This window comes from Diabrotica undecimpunctata, unplaced genomic scaffold, assembly GCF_040954645.1.
Source record: "Diabrotica undecimpunctata isolate CICGRU unplaced genomic scaffold, icDiaUnde3 ctg00002216.1, whole genome shotgun sequence".
NCBI lineage: Eukaryota > Metazoa > Arthropoda > Insecta > Coleoptera > Chrysomelidae > Diabrotica > Diabrotica undecimpunctata.
In genome coordinates, this window is record NW_027313339.1 from 6,778 (window position 1) to 12,353 (window position 5,576).

The 5,576-nt window shown below is 30.6% G+C and overlaps 1 pseudogene; it reads right to left on the reverse strand.

The window, feature by feature from the left end:
• Window positions 1-2,790: 2,790 nt before the first annotated feature.
• On the reverse strand, window positions 2,791-4,541 carry LOC140431896 (leucine carboxyl methyltransferase 1 pseudogene; annotated as a pseudogene).
• Between the last annotated feature and the right edge of the window lie 1,035 nt (window positions 4,542-5,576).

The window sequence follows — 5,576 nt, forward strand, 5'->3', positions numbered from 1 at the left end:
AGAATTGATTGGTAGTATAGCAGGGTAAATGGCAGGCCCACAATATACAAGGAGGATAAAGGTCCAATTGTATGCTTCAAATGTATATTACTTCTCTAGATTTATTGAAGATATCATTCAGGGCTGAGTTTGTTTGAAGCATTGGGATATTTTTAAAAATATTTTTATGATAGTTAAACATACCATCTTTAAACTACCAGCTCGCTCTATAATTAGTTAATAAAACAATTATAAACTATAAAAAAAAACAGGATTTATAAAATACAGGCCTTGGAAAATACAATAAATGTAGAAATGGCGCAATTTGCATGATGATAGTATTAAATTGGATATGACTATGATGTTGATATGCATATAACTTTTTTGTGTTATAAATATACACTGTACAAAATAAAAAAAGAAGAATTAATTGATGAATTATACAGGCAGCTTGTAAGTAAATAGGGATAAACTTAATAATAAAAAGAAAACTCAAACTAAAAATTATTGGAAAATTAATACAGAAAATTGATACAATATATTCATAATCAGTTCTCTAATAAAAATAAGGAGAAAAAAGGCTGTAGAGAAAACCTGCCTCTGATTTATTGATTGATTTGTAATATGGAAAAACAATAACAAGAGCACAAAGCTGGGAAGAGTATGTCAAAGAGGCAATAAGATTAACAGAAGAAATTAAAAATCTATGTAAACATATGAAGATAAAAAAAAGGACTGGGACCAGGGGATATGCCTGGAGGAATTGTTTAAGTCTGGAACAAACACATTAAGTATACGAACATATTCAATTATTTCAAGATTGCATAAAGGCAGGCAAAATCTAAGGAATAAAAAATATCATACCTCAATACTAACATAAAAAGTTTAACAAGAACAATAATTGTGAAAATGCCTGAGGCATAGCTGTATCCAGATGTATAAGTAGAATATATGGGAAGGTTATGAAGAATTGAATCAAGACAGAATATTTAGATTTTGAAGCCGAAAACAAGCAGAATTTTATACGGGACAATCCACTATTTACCACATTTTCTCCTTAACCCAAATAGAAAAAAAAAATGGCCAAGAATCGAGAACTCATACACTGTTTTGTCAACCTACAGAAAGCCTACAATAGCGGCCACTGAAGAATCTATAGCAACCAACGAAATGTATCAATATTAATATAAAATTAAGCAAAGCTGTCAAAGTACTATACAATCAACCTAGGAAAAAATAAAAACTAGGACACATAATAAACTACAATTTTAAAATAACTTATTTAATGTGAAATTGTGACTTACTCCCAATAAAAATAGTAAATTGGATTAAAATGCCACAAAAAAATAGCTTCACAACAATAACAACAGGGTTTGTACCATCGAAGGGATTGAAGCAAGGATATTGCCTGTCTCCACTTTATTTAAAATATACATCTAAAGCACTTTAAAAAGATGGAAACAAAAATGTAGAACAATGGGGATATTACTCATCAATACTATGATATATACACTCAACTTTGTATATGATCAAGTAATATTGGCTCAAGATTATGACTACTTAAACTATGTGGTATGAAAATTAATTAAAGAGTACAATACAATAATAGGTCTGGAAGTAAATACAAAGAAAACTGATTGATTGTGTATTGAGGGACAAGAAAAATCTCATAGATGGACATAACAATGACAAAGCACTGCTACGACTACAAAATATCTAGGTATCAATATTTCACACAATGGAACATTAGAAAAAGTCATTAGAAAAAGGAAAATGACAGGTCGAAAAGATATTATAAGATTAAATAGTATTTTATGCAACCAATCCATCAGCAAAGAAAATAAAAAGAGGATATATGAGACTATATTAAAAAGTATCACTTCATACAGCTGTGAAGTATGGCCACTGAAAAAAAGAAAGAACATTACATTCTTAGAAACATAGTATGGGATGAAGAAATCAGAAATATATGGGAATGTCACAGTTGGATGAGAAAATGATGTTTCTAGTACCATTTAAAAATAATAAATAGTACCAGATTGGTAAAATATGTCTAACCTAATGGCTATAGACACTGTTAAAATATTCTCCCCAGAGGTACAGATAGCAAATATATGTGCAAGAAAGTGTATTGTCAAAAATATATCATGGGGCTCATAAAAGAAAAAAGAGAAAAACCAATAAGAAGTTAATAAATTTATTAAGACATCAATAGTTAAAAAAAATGTAAGGATATTATCATATTAAAGCAATAAGTGGATTCTTAAGATAATCTAAACTAAGATTTAAAAAACCAACAATCCAAACAGCTATGTAGTGGGGTCAAACTAACAAAAATATTCAATTTTAAATACAAAGAGACAAATAAATCCAGGAGAAAAAACAATTCCCCCAGTTCAACTTCAGGATAAACAAAACTCGCAAAATTGAGAAAAAACTATTTTGTACGTTTTATTTAAACTACAAGATTTGTTTTTTTAAACAATTGGAAAATTACTTGTTTTTCATTAATTATTATTACATATTTACAATATATTATCATTGATATTCAAGTACTCAAAAAGACTTAAACCAAAAACATTTTCAATGGATTTAGAGAATATTCTTGTACAATATAAAATGATTATTAAAAAAATAATTTACCATAATATTTATATATGTAAATACTTAAATACAAAAAACCATCCAATATATTTAAAAACTTCAATACTTCATATTTTTATGTACACAATAAACCATAATAAAAATTTTTAATTACAAAATGTTAAGAAAAGATCACTTCAAAAGTTCGAGTCAACACTACAAGTAAATTCAGAAAATTCCAATACTTAACCATCCTATGCAAATGCAGTAGTGCTGAAGAGTTGAATCAGCAATTCTTGTTCATCCAAAAACTCACATTTTTTCAATTCTGTGCCTCTCATTTCAGTGAAGGCATAGTAGACTTGTACCATGTCCCATCCTGTGGATCCATCCAGCCATTGTTCAGGATCTGGCTTTCTGCAATATCCAAATTTTGCAATGGGCAATACCAGCCAAGTTGCAACTCTTGCACGTAAATTGCCCAACATGACTTCTCCGATGTATCATTCATATTACACATTTCATAGTTTACAAGAGAGTCCTGATTTAAATTTTGAAGATATCCACTTTAACAACCTATTAACACATTCGTTTTCAATGTAGACTAAAACACATTCAGCAAGAAAGAGAGTGGGTCGCTCAAAATTAACTTCAGCTTGCTGAATCTTGGTTTCAAGCTGAGCTATATTTCTTATATCTACACCAATACAGTGATAGTTACCAGCGTGTAAATCAGTTTGACTTAACTTAATTTCTCCGTCTTGGTTATGTATCTTCTATCCAATAAAGGTTTGTTTCGTTTGATCATATAACACTTTCTAGAAGTTACTGATGGAAAGTCTATTTCTACATAATTAGCAATTTGTACACCTTCGTCTTTTAATTTCCAGTATAAAGTGTCAAAACCTGATCCAAAATTAATTATTTGTGCCGAACTACCAGCTTTATTAATGAACTTTTGTATGAAGTTTTCAATACCTTTGACGCGAGCATAGTAGCCTCTATTGATTTCTGGGGCTCTCTTTTCTACGTTCTTTACAAAATATGAAATATAATCGTCAGTCCAGTAACCTAAAAGTACAGCGCCCCTTTTACATTCGCTGGCATCGTCGTTCGTTGCCATAACAGGTTCGTCTCCCATTTTGGAAATTCTTAATAACTGAAACAAAAGTTTGAGGTTAGACCTTTGTCAACAAAAGAGGCAATGGCAAATGTGCAGTAACGCGCATACCTCCACGGAACTTTAAAATGACAGAACGAGTATTGCCGACTTGAGAATTCTTTCCTATTCAATAGTTTTTAAATTTCCTGACTTAAAATATATTATTAATAAAATATCATTAGTAGAGAGGAAATTAACTTTAAAATATTAAGAAACTATACCGAAAACTTATGCATTATAAACTTTTTAAATATGAAATTATATCTCAAATAAAAAAATTGAGTTTCCCAATTAATTATTGTTGATGTAATGAATGTAAAAAATATATCTGTTCTACTTTTCTTTAATATGGAGAAATTGCCATAAATATCAGCTTCTGTTAACTATTTATCTATAACGATAAAATTTATTTATTACTAGGTATATTTTAGAAACTCTTAAGTTTTTTAATGCAATAAATCAGTAAAGTTATCTGTAAAACTGAGTATAATGTAAAGGAAAAATTATCAAAGTTGGCAACACTACAGCTGTCATTTTTAAGAGCTTGGATTCGGAATTATTCGAAAATGTGTGCGCGTAAGTACAGAGTTATCAAAGTCGAGAAATAAAATCAATATAGTTATTTATAACAGTAAACACTTACGGATAATTTGGAACAATCTAATTTATTCTAATCGTTAAATGTAAATTTTGATTTGAAAAATACAGTCTTCTCGTTCGTCGTTGACACAAAAAACAAGTCACAGTTGTTGGAGGTCTTTTTCTATCTATGTATAGGTATTATCTTCCTTGCAGCGCATATTCCCAGATTGTTGGCCCAGATCGTATGCAACCCACTGAGCAGTCGCGGGATCCGAGTTGCTAACGACAACGGGTCTACGCTATGCGCTACTCTACAGGGAGCACAAAAAGAAGGGTGGGCGGCGCGATATATGACTGAATTGAATATGTTGGAAACAATAAACATTTAATAATTATTTCGGAGCATTACTAAATTAATTCGGTGATTTTACAAACTAGAAAGTTTAATAAGTTCTTGTTTTACAGCAAGGCGTAATTCATGCAATTTATTTAATGGGCAAATGTTTATTATTTTCGAGATATACATGAAACAGTTTTAAATAATCCATCTAGAGTGTCTAAGGTACATTATAAAAAAGATCTAGGGTAATTCAATCATTATCTTATCATTCCTGTTTTGAAGTAATTCATATAGATGAGTAGGTAATATATGTCTCAGCGTTTGAATTTTAAAGTTCTTAAAACAAGCCGTTGTATTTTTTTAACGACTTCCGACAAAGCGAATCTTGAATAAATGGATCTATGTGATAGGGAAGAGTCGTCCAGTACGGGAAAGCGGGAATCATTCGGCACACTTTTTAAATTTGGCAATCAAAACATAAAATATAGCTAATGATGATTTGTTCCATTTTTCAGTGTTAACAGGGAACATTATTTTATACATACATTTTTTTTTATGCAAGGACAGATCCCTGAGTTAGCCCTAAAGTTGCAGATTGGTATTTTACTGGATAGCCCTTATCTTATCTGAGTCATACTTATCTGTTTATATAGAGTTTGTATACGGTGTTAGGAGCTTCTACTGGAATTTGTAATTTTATCATCTTTTTCTCGTCAAATAAAACAGTCAACACTGTCATAGGCTCTTACGTCTAGCAAATTTTGCGCGTCCACTTCCATTTCATCTTCTCACCTTTTCCGTGGCCTTCCTTTTGGTCTTGAACCCTGCATTTTACTATCTAGGGCTCCTTTTGACAATCTTTCGGTCTCCATTCTAGCTACATGACCAGCCCTTCGAAGTATTTAAATTTTACCAAATTTTGAGATCCTC